This window comes from Schistocerca gregaria, unplaced genomic scaffold, assembly GCF_023897955.1.
Source record: "Schistocerca gregaria isolate iqSchGreg1 unplaced genomic scaffold, iqSchGreg1.2 ptg000355l, whole genome shotgun sequence".
Lineage (NCBI taxonomy): Eukaryota > Metazoa > Arthropoda > Insecta > Orthoptera > Acrididae > Schistocerca > Schistocerca gregaria.
Window position 1 is genome coordinate 636404 of NW_026061814.1, and position 17512 is coordinate 653915.

Consider the following 17512-nt stretch of genomic DNA (forward strand, 5'->3'; position numbering starts at 1 on the left):
AAGCGTTCTCACCTGCCTGACACTCGTCGCGCTTCCAGATATTTGCGTAATTTGCACGGTTCATTCTCGGCTGTCTCCTTCCGTCCCGACTTGTCCCGACTTTGCTCGACTGCCGCTCGCTGCCGCTCGGGTCGCGGTCCATATGACAGCACAAGTACGAGAAGCATCTGCGAGATGGGCGCGGCCCGAACCGGCGAGTCCGAGGCGCCGTGTGCGGGCGTTCGGAGCTACCAGTGCCGCTCTGTGCTGCGCTGTGCCGTGGAAAGGTGCGAAAACATGCACACAAGACACAGGCTTTTCGGCAAAGTATACATCTCTTGTAGCGACGAAAGGTAAATTTTTGTTTACAAATTTGCCCTTGTGCACTGCTACAAAACAATATGCCCTGACGTTTTTCACAACATTTCTGTCACTTCATACTGTTTTTATTATTCCAGAGACTCTTTGGAAGTCTTACTTGGCGCACTCTTTTCAAACTGAGTTCCTTAATATCGTATCTTACGATAGTTTAAAATCAGTATGGAAGCATCTTTGTCACATGAGAAAGGTAGCATGAAAAAAGGGCTGGCAGGAGTAGTGACAAGAAAGCAAGAAATGAAGACAGCCAGAGTTCCCAGGCGGTCGCCGATCCGAATACTGACGTTGTTGCTTTTCTTCGGTGGTCGGACGGGAACAGGTCTTTCTTTAATGTAGTTAGTTTTTGGAATTTAGCGCTCCTACAAAACAGTACTCTCTGACGCGTTTCAAGAGCACATCTGTCGATTCGCAGTGTTTCGTTATTTTCAACGAGATCCTAGCACTCTTCCTCCGCGCATTCTTGTTCAAACTGAGTTCATTACTGTAATTTCGCATCTTACGTTTAATACAGTAGTTTAAAATGCTTGTGGAAGCATCTTTGTCGCACCTGAGAGTTTTTCATGAAAAGAGGGCTGGCAGGTGTAGTGACATAAAATTTAAAAGAAGAGAGGGAGCCAACAGCACCCGGTGTTCCCAGGCGGTCACCCATCCAAGTACTAACCGGGCCCGATGTTGCTTAACTTCGGTGATCGGACGAGAACCGGTGTATTCAACATGGTATGGCCGTTGGCGTCCTTATACAGTAGCCGCACGGCAGAAGAAGGCTTCGCCTCTCCTCCCAACACTCGCAATCGCCGTTTTCGGTGGCACATTTGACGCAAAGCACGTCCTTCCACCTCGAAGGCGACGCGCAGTGCGGCGCGCCGCCACGTGGGTCAGACGCACAACACAGCTGCTCGTTGCACCGCCTGTCATTCGTTTGTTCGACAAAGTATCCATCTCTTGTAGCGATGGAAGGTAAATTTTTGTTTACAAATTTGCCGTTGTGCACTGCTACAAAACAATATGCCCTGACGTATTTCACAACATTTCTGTCACTTCATACTGTTTTGTTATTTCCAGAGACTCTTTGGAAGTCTTCCTTGGCGCACTCTTTTCAAACTGAGTTCCTTAATATCGTATCTTACGATAGTTTAAAATCAGTATGGAAGCATCTTTGTCACATGAGAAAGGTAGCATGAAAAAAGGGCTGGCAGGGGTAGTGACAAGATAGCAAGAAATGAAGACAGAGGGAAGCGTTCTCACCTGCCTGACACTCGTCGCGCTTCCAGATATTTGCGTAATTTGCACGGTTCATTCTCGGCTGTCCCCTTCCGTCCCGACTTGTCCCGACTTTGCTCGACTGCCGCTCGCTGCCGCTCGGGTCGCGGTCCATATGACAGCACAAGTACGAGAAGCATCTGCGAGATGGGCGCGGCCCGAACCGGCGAGTCCGAGGCGCCGTGTGCGGGCGTTCGGAGCTACCAGTGCCGCTCTGTGCTGCGCTGAGCCGTGGAAAGGTGCGAAAACATGCACACAAGACACAGGCTTTTCGGCAAAGTATACATCTCTTGTAGCGACGAAAGGTAAATTTTTGTTTACAAATTTGCCCTTGTGCACTGCTACAAAACAATATGCCCTGACGTTTTTCACAACATTTCTGTCACTTCATACTGTTTTTATTATTCCAGAGACTCTTTGGAAGTCTTACTTGGCGCACTCTTTTCAAACTGAGTTCCTTAATATCGTATCTTACGATAGTTTAAAATCAGTATGGAAGCATCTTTGTCACATGAGAAAGGTAGCATGAAAAAAGGGCTGGCAGGAGTAGTGCCAAGAAAGCAAGAAATGAAGACAGCCAGAGTTCCCAGGCGGTCGCCGATCCGAATACTGACGTTGTTGCTTTTCTTCGGTGGTCGGACGGGAACAGGTCTTTCTTTAATGTAGTTAGTTTTTGGAATTTAGCGCTCCTACAAAACAGTACTCTCTGACGCGTTTCAAGAGCACATCTGTCGATTCGCAGTGTTTCGTTATTTTCAACGAGATCCTAGCACTCTTCCTCCGCGCATTCTTGTTCAAACTGAGTTCATTACTGTAATTTCGCATCTTACGTTTAATACAGTAGTTTAAAATGCTTGTGGAAGCATCTTTGTCGCACCTGAGAGTTTTTCATGAAAAGAGGGCTGGCAGGTGTAGTGACATAAAATTTAAAAGAAGAGAGGGAGCCAACAGCACCCGGTGTTCCCAGGCGGTCACCCATCCAAGTACTAACCGGGCCCGATGTTGCTTAACTTCGGTGATCGGACGAGAACCGGTGTATTCAACATGGTATGGCCGTTGGCGTCCTTATACAGTAGCCGCACGGCAGAAGAAGGCTTCGCCTCTCCTCCCAACACACGCAATCGCCGTTTTCGGTGGCACATTTGACGCAAAGCACGTCCTTCCACCTCGAAGGCGACGCGCAGTGCGGCGTGCCGCCACGTGGGTCAGACGCACAACACAGCTGCTCGTTGCACCGCCTGTCATTCGTTTGTTCGACAAAGTATCCATCTCTTGTAGCGATGGAAGGTAAATTTTTGTTTACAAATTTGCCGTTGTGCACTGCTACAAAACAATATGCCCTGACGTATTTCACAACATTTCTGTCACTTCATACTGTTTTGTTATTTCCAGAGACTCTTTGGAAGTCTTCCTTGGCGCACTCTTTTCAAACTGAGTTCCTTAATATCGTATCTTACGATAGTTTAAAATCAGTATGGAAGCATCTTTGTCACATGAGAAAGGTAGCATGAAAAAAGGGCTGGCAGGGGTAGTGACAAGATAGCAAGAAATGAAGACAGAGGGAAGCGTTCTCACCTGCCTGACACTCGTCGCGCTTCCAGATATTTGCGTAATTTGCACGGTTCATTCTCGGCTGTCCCCTTCCGTCCCGACTTGTCCCGACTTTGCTCGACTGCCGCTCGCTGCCGCTCGGGTCGCGGTCCATATGACAGCACAAGTACGAGAAGCATCTGCGAGATGGGCGCGGCCCGAACCGGCGAGTCCGAGGCGCCGTGTGCGGGCGTTCGGAGCTACCAGTGCCGCTCTGTGCTGCGCTGTGCCGTGGAAAGGTGCGAAAACATGCACACAAGACACAGGCTTTTCGGCAAAGTATACATCTCTTGCAGCGACGAAAGGTAAATTTTTGTTTACAAATTTGCCCTTGTGCACTGCTACAAAACAATATGCCCTGACGTTTTTCACAACATTTCTGTCACTTCATACTGTTTTTATTATTCCAGAGACTCTTTGGAAGTCTTACTTGGCGCACTCTTTTCAAACTGAGTTCCTTAATATCGTATCTTACGATAGTTTAAAATCAGTATGGAAGCATCTTTGTCACATGAGAAAGGTAGCATGAAAAAAGGGCTGGCAGGAGTAGTGACAAGAAAGCAAGAAATGAAGACAGCCAGAGTTCCCAGGCGGTCGCCGATCCGAATACTGACGTTGTTGCTTTTCTTCGGTGGTCGGACGGGAACAGGTCTTTCTTTAATGTAGTTAGTTTTTGGAATTTAGCGCTCCTACAAAACAGTACTCTCTGACGCGTTTCAAGAGCACATCTGTCGATTCGCAGTGTTTCGTTATTTTCAACGAGATCCTAGCACTCTTCCTCCGCGCATTCTTGTTCAAACTGAGTTCATTACTGTAATTTCGCATCTTACGTTTAATACAGTAGTTTAAAATGCTTGTGGAAGCATCTTTGTCGCACCTGAGAGTTTTTCATGAAAAGAGGGCTGGCAGGTGTAGTGACATAAAATTTAAAAGAAGAGAGGGAGCCAACAGCACCCGGTGTTCCCAGGCGGTCACCCATCCAAGTACTAACCGGGCCCGATGTTGCTTAACTTCGGTGATCGGACGAGAACCGGTGTATTCAACATGGTATGGCCGTTGGCGTCCTTATACAGTAGCCGCACGGCAGAAGAAGGCTTCGCCTCTCCTCCCAACACACGCAATCGCCGTTTTCGGTGGCACATTTGACGCAAAGCACGTCCTTCCACCTCGAAGGCGACGCGCAGTGCGGCGTGCCGCCACGTGGGTCAGACGCACAACACAGCTGCTCGTTGCACCGCCTGTCATTCGTTTGTTCGACAAAGTATCCATCTCTTGTAGCGATGGAAGGTAAATTTTTGTTTACAAATTTGCCGTTGTGCACTGCTACAAAACAATATGCCCTGACGTATTTCACAACATTTCTGTCACTTCATACTGTTTTGTTATTTCCAGAGACTCTTTGGAAGTCTTCCTTGGCGCACTCTTTTCAAACTGAGTTCCTTAATATCGTATCTTACGATAGTTTAAAATCAGTATGGAAGCATCTTTGTCACATGAGAAAGGTAGCATGAAAAAAGGGCTGGCAGGGGTAGTGACAAGATAGCAAGAAATGAAGACAGAGGGAAGCGTTCTCACCTGCCTGACACTCGTCGCGCTTCCAGATATTTGCGTAATTTGCACGGTTCATTCTCGGCTGTCCCCTTCCGTCCCGACTTGTCCCGACTTTGCTCGACTGCCGCTCGCTGCCGCTCGGGTCGCGGTCCATATGACAGCACAAGTACGAGAAGCATCTGCGAGATGGGCGCGGCCCGAACCGGCGAGTCCGAGGCGCCGTGTGCGGGCGTTCGGAGCTACCAGTGCCGCTCTGTGCTGCGCTGTGCCGTGGAAAGGTGCGAAAACATGCACACAAGACACAGGCTTTTCGGCAAAGTATACATCTCTTGCAGCGACGAAAGGTAAATTTTTGTTTACAAATTTGCCCTTGTGCACTGCTACAAAACAATATGCCCTGACGTTTTTCACAACATTTCTGTCACTTCATACTGTTTTTATTATTCCAGAGACTCTTTGGAAGTCTTACTTGGCGCACTCTTTTCAAACTGAGTTCCTTAATATCGTATCTTACGATAGTTTAAAATCAGTATGGAAGCATCTTTGTCACATGAGAAAGGTAGCATGAAAAAAGGGCTGGCAGGAGTAGTGACAAGAAAGCAAGAAATGAAGACAGCCAGAGTTCCCAGGCGGTCGCCGATCCGAATACTGACGTTGTTGCTTTTCTTCGGTGGTCGGACGGGAACAGGTCTTTCTTTAATGTAGTTAGTTTTTGGAATTTAGCGCTCCTACAAAACAGTACTCTCTGACGCGTTTCAAGAGCACATCTGTCGATTCGCAGTGTTTCGTTATTTTCAACGAGATCCTAGCACTCTTCCTCCGCGCATTCTTGTTCAAACTGAGTTCATTACTGTAATTTCGCATCTTACGTTTAATACAGTAGTTTAAAATGCTTGTGGAAGCATCTTTGTCGCACCTGAGAGTTTTTCATGAAAAGAGGGCTGGCAGGTGTAGTGACATAAAATTTAAAAGAAGAGAGGGAGCCAACAGCACCCGGTGTTCCCAGGCGGTCACCCATCCAAGTACTAACCGGGCCCGATGTTGCTTAACTTTGGTGATCGGACGAGAACCGGTGTATTCAACATGGTATGGCCGTTGGCGTCCTTATACAGTAGCCGCACGGCAGAAGAAGGCTTCGCCTCTCCTCCCAACACACGCAATCGCCGTTTTCGGTGGCACATTTGACGCAAAGCACGTCCTTCCACCTCGAAGGCGACGCGCAGTGCGGCGTGCCGCCACGTGGGTCAGACGCACAACACAGCTGCTCGTTGCACCGCCTGTCATTCGTTTGTTCGACAAAGTATCCATCTCTTGTAGCGATGGAAGGTAAATTTTTGTTTACAAATTTGCCGTTGTGCACTGCTACAAAACAATATGCCCTGACGTATTTCACAACATTTCTGTCACTTCATACTGTTTTGTTATTTCCAGAGACTCTTTGGAAGTCTTCCTTGGCGCACTCTTTTCAAACTGAGTTCCTTAATATCGTATCTTACGATAGTTTAAAATCAGTATGGAAGCATCTTTGTCACATGAGAAAGGTAGCATGAAAAAAGGGCTGGCAGGGGTAGTGACAAGATAGCAAGAAATGAAGACAGAGGGAAGCGTTCTCACCTGCCTGACACTCGTCGCGCTTCCAGATATTTGCGTAATTTGCACGGTTCATTCTCGGCTGTCCCCTTCCGTCCCGACTTGTCCCGACTTTGCTCGACTGCCGCTCGCTGCCGCTCGGGTCGCGGTCCATATGACAGCACAAGTACGAGAAGCATCTGCGAGATGGGCGCGGCCCGAACCGGCGAGTCCGAGGCGCCGTGTGCGGGCGTTCGGAGCTACCAGTGCCGCTCTGTGCTGCGCTGTGCCGTGGAAAGGTGCGAAAACATGCACACAAGACACAGGCTTTTCGGCAAAGTACACATCTCTTGTAGCGACGAAAGGTAAATTTTTGTTTACAAATTTGCCCTTGTGCACTGCTACAAAACAATATGCCCTGACGTTTTTCACAACATTTCTGTCACTTCATACTGTTTTTATTATTCCAGAGACTCTTTGGAAGTCTTACTTGGCGCACTCGTTTCAAACTGAGTTCCTTAATATCGTATCTTACGATAGTTTAAAATCAGTATGGAAGCATCTTTGTCACATGAGAAAGGTAGCATGAAAAAAGGGCTGGCAGGAGTAGTGACAAGAAAGCAAGAAATGAAGACAGCCAGAGTTCCCAGGCGGTCGCCGATCCGAATACTGACGTTGTTGCTTTTCTTCGGTGGTCGGACGGGAACAGGTCTTTCTTTAATGTAGTTAGTTTTTGGAATTTAGCGCTCCTACAAAACAGTACTCTCTGACGCGTTTCAAGAGCACATCTGTCGATTCGCAGTGTTTCGTTATTTTCAACGAGATCCTAGCACTCTTCCTCCGCGCATTCTTGTTCAAACTGAGTTCATTACTGTAATTTCGCATCTTACGTTTAATACAGTAGTTTAAAATGCTTGTGGAAGCATCTTTGTCGCACCTGAGAGTTTTTCATGAAAAGAGGGCTGGCAGGTGTAGTGACATAAAATTTAAAAGAAGAGAGGGAGCCAACAGCACCAGGTGTTCCCAGGTGGTCACCCATCCAAGTACTAACCGGGCCCGATGTTGCTTAACTTCGGTGATCGGACGAGAACCGGTGTATTCAACATGGTATGGCCGTTGGCGTCCTTATACAGTAGCCGCACGGCAGAAGAAGGCTTCGCCTCTCCTCCCAACACACGCAATCGCCGTTTTCGGTGGCACATTTGACGCAAAGCACGTCCTTCCACCTCGAAGGCGACGCGCAGTGCGGCGTGCCGCCACGTGGGTCAGACGCACAACACAGCTGCTCGTTGCACCGCCTGTCATTCGTTTGTTCGACAAAGTATCCATCTCTTGTAGCGATGGAAGGTAAATTTTTGTTTACAAATTTGCCGTTGTGCACTGCTACAAAACAATATGCCCTGACGTATTTCACAACATTTCTGTCACTTCATACTGTTTTGTTATTTCCAGAGACTCTTTGGAAGTCTTCCTTGGCGCACTCTTTTCAAACTGAGTTCCTTAATATCGTATCTTACGATAGTTTAAAATCAGTATGGAAGCATCTTTGTCACATGAGAAAGGTAGCATGAAAAAAGGGCTGGCAGGGGTAGTGACAAGATAGCAAGAAATGAAGACAGAGGGAAGCGTTCTCACCTGCCTGACACTCGTCGCGCTTCCAGATATTTGCGTAATTTGCACGGTTCATTCTCGGCTGTCCCCTTCCGTCCCGACTTGTCCCGACTTTGCTCGACTGCCGCTCGCTGCCGCTCGGGTCGCGGTCCATATGACAGCACAAGTACGAGAAGCATCTGCGAGATGGGCGCGGCCCGAACCGGCGAGTCCGAGGCGCCGTGTGCGGGCGTTCGGAGCTACCAGTGCCGCTCTGTGCTGCGCTGTGCCGTGGAAAGGTGCGAAAACATGCACACAAGACACAGGCTTTTCGGCAAAGTACACATCTCTTGTAGCGACGAAAGGTAAATTTTTGTTTACAAATTTGCCCTTGTGCACTGCTACAAAACAATATGCCCTGACGTTTTTCACAACATTTCTGTCACTTCATACTGTTTTTATTATTCCAGAGACTCTTTGGAAGTCTTACTTGGCGCACTCGTTTCAAACTGAGTTCCTTAATATCGTATCTTACGATAGTTTAAAATCAGTATGGAAGCATCTTTGTCACATGAGAAAGGTAGCATGAAAAAAGGGCTGGCAGGAGTAGTGACAAGAAAGCAAGAAATGAAGACAGCCAGAGTTCCCAGGCGGTCGCCGATCCGAATACTGACGTTGTTGCTTTTCTTCGGTGGTCGGACGGGAACAGGTCTTTCTTTAATGTAGTTAGTTTTTGGAATTTAGCGCTCCTACAAAACAGTACTCTCTGACGCGTTTCAAGAGCACATCTGTCGATTCGCAGTGTTTCGTTATTTTCAACGAGATCCTAGCACTCTTCCTCCGCGCATTCTTGTTCAAACTGAGTTCATTACTGTAATTTCGCATCTTACGTTTAATACAGTAGTTTAAAATGCTTGTGGAAGCATCTTTGTCGCACCTGAGAGTTTTTCATGAAAAGAGGGCTGGCAGGTGCAGTGACATAAAATTTAAAAGAAGAGAGGGAGCCAACAGCACCCGGTGTTCCCAGGCGGTCACCCATCCAAGTACTAACCGGGCCCGATGTTGCTTAACTTCGGTGATCGGACGAGAACCGGTGTATTCAACATGGTATGGCCGTTGGCGTCCTTATACAGTAGCCGCACGGCAGAAGAAGGCTTCGCCTCTCCTCCCAACACACGCAATCGCCGTTTTCGGTGGCACATTTGACGCAAAGCACGTCCTTCCACCTCGAAGGCGACGCGCAGTGCGGCGCGCCGCCACGTGGGTCAGACGCACAACACAGCTGCTCGTTGCACCGCCTGTCATTCGTTTGTTCGACAAAGTATCCATCTCTTGTAGCGATGGAAGGTAAATTTTTGTTTACAAATTTGCCGTTGTGCACTGCTACAAAACAATATGCCCTGACGTATTTCACAACATTTCTGTCACTTCATACTGTTTTGTTATTTCCAGAGACTCTTTGGAAGTCTTCCTTGGCGCACTCTTTTCAAACTGAGTTCCTTAATATCGTATCTTACGATAGTTTAAAATCAGTATGGAAGCATCTTTGTCACATGAGAAAGGTAGCATGAAAAAAGGGCTGGCAGGGGTAGTGACAAGATAGCAAGAAATGAAGACAGAGGGAAGCGTTCTCACCTGCCTGACACTCGTCGCGCTTCCAGATATTTGCGTAATTTGCACGGTTCATTCTCGGCTGTCCCCTTCCGTCCCGACTTGTCCCGACTTTGCTCGACTGCCGCTCGCTGCCGCTCGGGTCGCGGTCCATATGACAGCACAAGTACGAGAAGCATCTGCGAGATGGGCGCGGCCCGAACCGGCGAGTCCGAGGCGCCGTGTGCGGGCGTTCGGAGCTACCAGTGCCGCTCTGTGCTGCGCTGTGCCGTGGAAAGGTGCGAAAACATGCACACAAGACACAGGCTTTTCGGCAAAGTACACATCTCTTGTAGCGACGAAAGGTAAATTTTTGTTTACAAATTTGCCCTTGTGCACTGCTACAAAACAATATGCCCTGACGTTTTTCACAACATTTCTGTCACTTCATACTGTTTTTATTATTCCAGAGACTCTTTGGAAGTCTTACTTGGCGCACTCTTTTCAAACTGAGTTCCTTAATATCGTATCTTACGATAGTTTAAAATCAGTATGGAAGCATCTTTGTCACATGAGAAAGGTAGCATGAAAAAAGGGCTGGCAGGAGTAGTGACAAGAAAGCAAGAAATGAAGACAGCCAGAGTTCCCAGGCGGTCGCCGATCCGAATACTGACGTTGTTGCTTTTCTTCGGTGGTCGGACGGGAACAGGTCTTTCTTTAATGTAGTTAGTTTTTGGAATTTAGCGCTCCTACAAAACAGTACACTCTGACGCGTTTCAAGAGCACATCTGTCGATTCGCAGTGTTTCGTTATTTTCAACGAGATCCTAGCACTCTTCCTCCGCGCATTCTTGTTCAAACTGAGTTCATTACTGTAATTTCGCATCTTACGTTTAATACAGTAGTTTAAAATGCTTGTGGAAGCATCTTTGTCGCACCTGAGAGTTTTTCATGAAAAGAGGGCTGGCAGGTGTAGTGACATAAAATTTAAAAGAAGAGAGGGAGCCAACAGCACCCGGTGTTCCCAGGCGGTCACCCATCCAAGTACTAACCGGGCCCGATGTTGCTTAACTTCGGTGATCGGACGAGAACCGGTGTATTCAACATGGTATGGCCGTTGGCGTCCTTATACAGTAGCCGCACGGCAGAAGAAGGCTTCGCCTCTCCTCCCAACACACGCAATCGCCGTTTTCGGTGGCACATTTGACGCAAAGCACGTCCTTCCACCTCGAAGGCGACGCGCAGTGCGGCGCGCCGCCACGTGGGTCAGACGCACAACACAGCTGCTCGTTGCACCGCCTGTCATTCGTTTGTTCGACAAAGTATCCATCTCTTGTAGCGATGGAAGGTAAATTTTTGTTTACAAATTTGCCGTTGTGCACTGCTACAAAACAATATGCCCTGACGTATTTCACAACATTTCTGTCACTTCATACTGTTTTGTTATTTCCAGAGACTCTTTGGAAGTCTTCCTTGGCGCACTCTTTTCAAACTGAGTTCCTTAATATCGTATCTTACGATAGTTTAAAATCAGTATGGAAGCATCTTTGTCACATGAGAAAGGTAGCATGAAAAAAGGGCTGGCAGGGGTAGTGACAAGATAGCAAGAAATGAAGACAGAGGGAAGCGTTCTCACCTGCCTGACACTCGTCGCGCTTCCAGATATTTGCGTAATTTGCACGGTTCATTCTCGGCTGTCCCCTTCCGTCCCGACTTGTCCCGACTTTGCTCGACTGCCGCTCGCTGCCGCTCGGGTCGCGGTCCATATGACAGCACAAGTACGAGAAGCATCTGCGAGATGGGCGCGGCCCGAACCGGCGAGTCCGAGGCGCCGTGTGCGGGCGTTCGGAGCTACCAGTGCCGCTCTGTGCTGCGCTGTGCCGTGGAAAGGTGCGAAAACATGCACACAAGACACAGGCTTTTTGGCAAAGTACACATCTCTTGTAGCGACGAAAGATAAATTTTTGTTTACAAATTTGCCCTTGTGCACTGCTACAAAACAATATGCCCTGACGTTTTTCACAACATTTCTGTCACTTCATACTGTTTTTATTATTCCAGAGACTCTTTGGAAGTCTTACTTGGCGCACTCTTTTCAAACTGAGTTCCTTAATATCGTATCTTACGATAGTTTAAAATCAGTATGGAAGCATCTTTGTCACATGAGAAAGGTAGCATGAAAAAAGGGCTGGCAGGAGTAGTGCCAAGAAAGCAAGAAATGAAGACAGCCAGAGTTCCCAGGCGGTCGCCGATCCGAATACTGACGTTGTTGCTTTTCTTCGGTGGTCGGACGGGAACAGGTCTTTCTTTAATGTAGTTAGTTTTTGGAATTTAGCGCTCCTACAAAACAGTACTCTCTGACGCGTTTCAAGAGCACATCTGTCGATTCGCAGTGTTTCGTTATTTTCAACGAGATCCTAGCACTCTTCCTCCGCGCATTCTTGTTCAAACTGAGTTCATTACTGTAATTTCGCATCTTACGTTTAATACAGTAGTTTAAAATGCTTGTGGAAGCATCTTTGTCGCACCTGAGAGTTTTTCATGAAAAGAGGGCTGGCAGGTGTAGTGACATAAAATTTAAAAGAAGAGAGGGAGCCAACAGCACCCGGTGTTCCCAGGCGGTCACCCATCCAAGTACTAACCGGGCCCGATGTTGCTTAACTTCGGTGATCGGACGAGAACCGGTGTATTCAACATGGTATGGGCGTTGGCGTCCTTATACAGTAGCCGCACGGCAGAAGAAGGCTTCGCCTCTCCTCCCAACACACGCAATCGCCGTTTTCGGTGGCACATTTGACGCAAAGCACGTCCTTCCACCTCGAAGGCGACGCGCAGTGCGGCGCGCCGCCACGTGGGTCAGACGCACAACACAGCTGCTCGTTGCACCGCCTGTCATTCGTTTGTTCGACAAAGTATCCATCTCTTGTAGCGATGGAAGGTAAATTTTTGTTTACAAATTTGCCGTTGTGCACTGCTACAAAACAATATGCCCTGACGTATTTCACAACATTTCTGTCACTTCATACTGTTTTGTTATTTCCAGAGACTCTTTGGAAGTCTTCCTTGGCGCACTCTTTTCAAACTGAGTTCCTTAATATCGTATCTTACGATAGTTTAAAATCAGTATGGAAGCATCTTTGTCACATGAGAAAGGTAGCATGAAAAAAGGGCTGGCAGGGGTAGTGACAAGATAGCAAGAAATGAAGACAGAGGGAAGCGTTCTCACCTGCCTGACACTCGTCGCGCTTCCAGATATTTGCGTAATTTGCACGGTTCATTCTCGGCTGTCCCCTTCCGTCCCGACTTGTCCCGACTTTGCTCGACTGCCGCTCGCTGCCGCTCGGGTCGCGGTCCATATGACAGCACAAGTACGAGAAGCATCTGCGAGATGGGCGCGGCCCGAACCGGCGAGTCCGAGGCGCCGTGTGCGGGCGTTCGGAGCTACCAGTGCCGCTCTGTGCTGCGCTGTGCCGTGGAAAGGTGCGAAAACATGCACACAAGACACAGGCTTTTCGGCAAAGTACACATCTCTTGTAGCGACGAAAGGTAAATTTTTGTTTACAAATTTGCCCATGTGCACTGCTACAAAACAATATGCCCTGACGTTTTTCACAACATTTCTGTCACTTCATACTGTTTTTATTATTCCAGAGACTCTTTGGAAGTCTTACTTGGCGCACTCTTTTCAAACTGAGTTCCTTAATATCGTATCTTACGATAGTTTAAAATCAGTATGGAAGCATCTTTGTCACATGAGAAAGGTAGCATGAAAAAAGGGCTGGCAGGAGTAGTGCCAAGAAAGCAAGAAATGAAGACAGCCAGAGTTCCCAGGCGGTCGCCGATCCGAATACTGACGTTGTTGCTTTTCTTCGGTGGTCGGACGGGAACAGGTCTTTCTTTAATGTAGTTAGTTTTTGGAATTTAGCGCTCCTACAAAACAGTACTCTCTGACGCGTTTCAAGAGCACATCTGTCGATTCGCAGTGTTTCGTTATTTTCAACGAGATCCTAGCACTCTTCCTCCGCGCATTCTTGTTCAAACTGAGTTCATTACTGTAATTTCGCATCTTACGTTTAATACAGTAGTTTAAAATGCTTGTGGAAGCATCTTTGTCGCACCTGAGAGTTTTTCATGAAAAGAGGGCTGGCAGGTGTAGTGACATAAAATTTAAAAGAAGAGAGGGAGCCAACAGCACCCGGTGTTCCCAGGCGGTCACCCATCCAAGTACTAACCGGGCCCGATGTTGCTTAACTTCGGTGATCGGACGAGAACCGGTGTATTCAACATGGTATGGCCGTTGGCGTCCTTATACAGTAGCCGCACGGCAGAAGAAGGCTTCGCCTCTCCTCCCAACACACGCAATCGCCGTTTTCGGTGGCACATTTGACGCAAAGCACGTCCTTCCACCTCGAAGGCGACGCGCAGTGCGGCGCGCCGCCACGTGGGTCAGACGCACAACACAGCTGCTCGTTGCACCGCCTGTCATTCGTTTGTTCGACAAAGTATCCATCTCTTGTAGCGATGGAAGGTAAATTTTTGTTTACAAATTTGCCGTTGTGCACTGCTACAAAACAATATGCCCTGACGTATTTCACAACATTTCTGTCACTTCATACTGTTTTGTTATTTCCAGAGACTCTTTGGAAGTCTTCCTTGGCGCACTCTTTTCAAACTGAGTTCCTTAATATCGTATCTTACGATAGTTTAAAATCAGTATGGAAGCATCTTTGTCACATGAGAAAGGTAGCATGAAAAAAGGGCTGGCAGGGGTAGTGACAAGATAGCAAGAAATGAAGACAGAGGGAAGCGTTCTCACCTGCCTGACACTCGTCGCGCTTCCAGATATTTGCGTAATTTGCACGGTTCATTCTCGGCTGTCCCCTTCCGTCCCGACTTGTCCCGACTTTGCTCGACTGCCGCTCGCTGCCGCTCGGGTCGCGGTCCATATGACAGCACAAGTACGAGAAGCATCTGCGAGATGGGCGCGGCCCGAACCGGCGAGTCCGAGGCGCCGTGTGCGGGCGTTCGGAGCTACCAGTGCCGCTCTGTGCTGCGCTGTGCCGTGGAAAGGTGCGAAAACATGCACACAAGACACAGGCTTTTCGGCAAAGTACACATCTCTTGTAGCGACGAAAGGTAAATTTTTGTTTACAAATTTGCCCTTGTGCACTGCTACAAAACAATATGCCCTGACGTTTTTCACAACATTTCTGTCACTTCATACTGTTTTTATTATTCCAGAGACTCTTTGGAAGTCTTACTTGGCGCACTCTTTTCAAACTGAGTTCCTTAATATCGTATCTTACGATAGTTTAAAATCAGTATGGAAGCATCTTTGTCACATGAGAAAGGTAGCATGAAAAAAGGGCTGGCAGGAGTAGTGCCAAGAAAGCAAGAAATGAAGACAGCCAGAGTTCCCAGGCGGTCGCCGATCCGAATACTGACGTTGTTGCTTTTCTTCGGTGGTCGGACGGGAACAGGTCTTTCTTTAATGTAGTTAGTTTTTGGAATTTAGCGCTCCTACAAAACAGTACTCTCTGACGCGTTTCAAGAGCACATCTGTCGATTCGCAGTGTTTCGTTATTTTCAACGAGATCCTAGCACTCTTCCTCCGCGCATTCTTGTTCAAACTGAGTTCATTACTGTAATTTCGCATCTTACGTTTAATACAGTAGTTTAAAATGCTTGTGGAAGCATCTTTGTCGCACCTGAGAGTTTTTCATGAAAAGAGGGCTGGCAGGTGTAGTGACATAAAATTTAAAAGAAGAGAGGGAGCCAACAGCACCCGGTGTTCCCAGGCGGTCACCCATCCAAGTACTAACCGGGCCCGATGTTGCTTAACTTCGGTGATCGGACGAGAACCGGTGTATTCAACATGGTATGGGCGTTGGCGTCCTTATACAGTAGCCGCACGGCAGAAGAAGGCTTCGCCTCTCCTCCCAACACACGCAATCGCCGTTTTCGGTGGCACATTTGACGCAAAGCACGTCCTTCCACCTCGAAGGCGACGCGCAGTGCGGCGCGCCGCCACGTGGGTCAGACGCACAACACAGCTGCTCGTTGCACCGCCTGTCATTCGTTTGTTCGACAAAGTATCCATCTCTTGTAGCGATGGAAGGTAAATTTTTGTTTACAAATTTGCCGTTGTGCACTGCTACAAAACAATATGCCCTGACGTATTTCACAACATTTCTGTCACTTCATACTGTTTTGTTATTTCCAGAGACTCTTTGGAAGTCTTCCTTGGCGCACTCTTTTCAAACTGAGTTCCTTAATATCGTATCTTACGATAGTTTAAAATCAGTATGGAAGCATCTTTGTCACATGAGAAAGGTAGCATGAAAAAAGGGCTGGCAGGGGTAGTGACAAGATAGCAAGAAATGAAGACAGAGGGAAGCGTTCTCACCTGCCTGACACTCGTCGCGCTTCCAGATATTTGCGTAATTTGCACGGTTCATTCTCGGCTGTCCCCTTCCGTCCCGACTTGTCCCGACTTTGCTCGACTGCCGCTCGCTGCCGCTCGGGTCGCGGTCCATATGACAGCACAAGTACGAGAAGCATCTGCGAGATGGGCGCGGCCCGAACCGGCGAGTCCGAGGCGCCGTGTGCGGGCGTTCGGAGCTACCAGTGCCGCTCTGTGCTGCGCTGTGCCGTGGAAAGGTGCGAAAACATGCACACAAGACACAGGCTTTTCGGCAAAGTACACATCTCTTGTAGCGACGAAAGGTAAATTTTTGTTTACAAATTTGCCCTTGTGCACTGCTACAAAACAATATGCCCTGACGTTTTTCACAACATTTCTGTCACTTCATACTGTTTTTATTATTCCAGAGACTCTTTGGAAGTCTTACTTGGCGCACTCTTTTCAAACTGAGTTCCTTAATATCGTATCTTACGATAGTTTAAAATCAGTATGGAAGCATCTTTGTCACATGAGAAAGGTAGCATGAAAAAAGGGCTGGCAGGAGTAGTGCCAAGAAAGCAAGAAATGAAGACAGCCAGAGTTCCCAGGCGGTCGCCGATCCGAATACTGACGTTGTTGCTTTTCTTCGGTGGTCGGACGGGAACAGGTCTTTCTTTAATGTAGTTAGTTTTTGGAATTTAGCGCTCCTACAAAACAGTACTCTCTGACGCGTTTCAAGAGCACATCTGTCGATTCGCAGTGTTTCGTTATTTTCAACGAGATCCTAGCACTCTTCCTCCGCGCATTCTTGTTCAAACTGAGTTCATTACTGTAATTTCGCATCTTACGTTTAATACAGTAGTTTAAAATGCTTGTGGAAGCATCTTTGTCGCACCTGAGAGTTTTTCATGAAAAGAGGGCTGGCAGGTGTAGTGACATAAAATTTAAAAGAAGAGAGGGAGCCAACAGCACCCGGTGTTCCCAGGCGGTCACCCATCCAAGTACTAACCGGGCCCGATGTTGCTTAACTTCGGTGATCGGACGAGAACCGGTGTATTCAACATGGTATGGCCGTTGGCGTCCTTATACAGTAGCCGCACGGCAGAAGAAGGCTTCGCCTCTCCTCCCAACACACGCAATCGCCGTTTTCGGTGGCACATTTGACGCAAAGCACGTCCTTCCACCTCGAAGGCGACGCGCAGTGCGGCGCGCCGCCACGTGGGTCAGACGCACAACACAGCTGCTCGTTGCACCGCCTGTCATTCGTTTGTTCGACAAAGTATCCATCTCTTGTAGCGATGGAAGGTAAATTTTTGTTTACAAATTTGCCGTTGTGCACTGCTACAAAACAATATGCCCTGACGTATTTCACAACATTTCTGTCACTTCATACTGTTTTGTTATTTCCAGAGACTCTTTGGAAGTCTTCCTTGGCGCACTCTTTTCAAACTGAGTTCCTTAATATCGTATCTTACGATAGTTTAAAATCAGTATGGAAGCATCTTTGTCACATGAGAAAGGTAGCATGAAAAAAGGGCTGGCAGGGGTAGTGACAAGATAGCAAGAAATGAAGACAGAGGGAAGCGTTCTCACCTGCCTGACA

At 47.8% G+C, this 17512-nt stretch overlaps 11 non-coding genes across 11 annotated transcripts; all 11 read right to left on the reverse strand.

Annotated features, from left to right (window-relative positions):
• Window positions 1-969: 969 nt before the first annotated feature.
• Window positions 970-1088, reverse strand: LOC126308019 (5S ribosomal RNA). The gene has a single exon (XR_007553952.1). It is a non-coding gene; the product is annotated as a 5S ribosomal RNA (ribosomal RNA).
• Window positions 1089-2559: 1471 nt separating this feature from the next.
• LOC126308020 (5S ribosomal RNA) lies at window positions 2560-2678 on the reverse strand. The gene has a single exon (XR_007553953.1). It is a non-coding gene; the product is annotated as a 5S ribosomal RNA (ribosomal RNA).
• A 1471-nt stretch (window positions 2679-4149) lies between these two features.
• On the reverse strand, window positions 4150-4268 carry LOC126308021 (5S ribosomal RNA). The gene has a single exon (XR_007553954.1). It is a non-coding gene; the product is annotated as a 5S ribosomal RNA (ribosomal RNA).
• A 1471-nt stretch (window positions 4269-5739) lies between these two features.
• Window positions 5740-5858, reverse strand: LOC126307752 (5S ribosomal RNA). The gene has a single exon (XR_007553732.1). It is a non-coding gene; the product is annotated as a 5S ribosomal RNA (ribosomal RNA).
• A 1471-nt stretch (window positions 5859-7329) lies between these two features.
• LOC126307668 (5S ribosomal RNA) lies at window positions 7330-7448 on the reverse strand. Its single transcript, XR_007553657.1, has one exon. It is a non-coding gene; the product is annotated as a 5S ribosomal RNA (ribosomal RNA).
• A 1471-nt stretch (window positions 7449-8919) lies between these two features.
• Window positions 8920-9038, reverse strand: LOC126308022 (5S ribosomal RNA). Its single transcript, XR_007553955.1, has one exon. It is a non-coding gene; the product is annotated as a 5S ribosomal RNA (ribosomal RNA).
• Window positions 9039-10509: 1471 nt separating this feature from the next.
• LOC126308024 (5S ribosomal RNA) lies at window positions 10510-10628 on the reverse strand. The gene has a single exon (XR_007553957.1). It is a non-coding gene; the product is annotated as a 5S ribosomal RNA (ribosomal RNA).
• A 1471-nt stretch (window positions 10629-12099) lies between these two features.
• LOC126307838 (5S ribosomal RNA) lies at window positions 12100-12218 on the reverse strand. The gene has a single exon (XR_007553811.1). It is a non-coding gene; the product is annotated as a 5S ribosomal RNA (ribosomal RNA).
• A 1471-nt stretch (window positions 12219-13689) lies between these two features.
• On the reverse strand, window positions 13690-13808 carry LOC126308025 (5S ribosomal RNA). The gene has a single exon (XR_007553958.1). It is a non-coding gene; the product is annotated as a 5S ribosomal RNA (ribosomal RNA).
• A 1471-nt stretch (window positions 13809-15279) lies between these two features.
• Window positions 15280-15398, reverse strand: LOC126307840 (5S ribosomal RNA). Its single transcript, XR_007553812.1, has one exon. It is a non-coding gene; the product is annotated as a 5S ribosomal RNA (ribosomal RNA).
• Window positions 15399-16869: 1471 nt separating this feature from the next.
• LOC126308026 (5S ribosomal RNA) lies at window positions 16870-16988 on the reverse strand. The gene has a single exon (XR_007553959.1). It is a non-coding gene; the product is annotated as a 5S ribosomal RNA (ribosomal RNA).
• Between the last annotated feature and the right edge of the window lie 524 nt (window positions 16989-17512).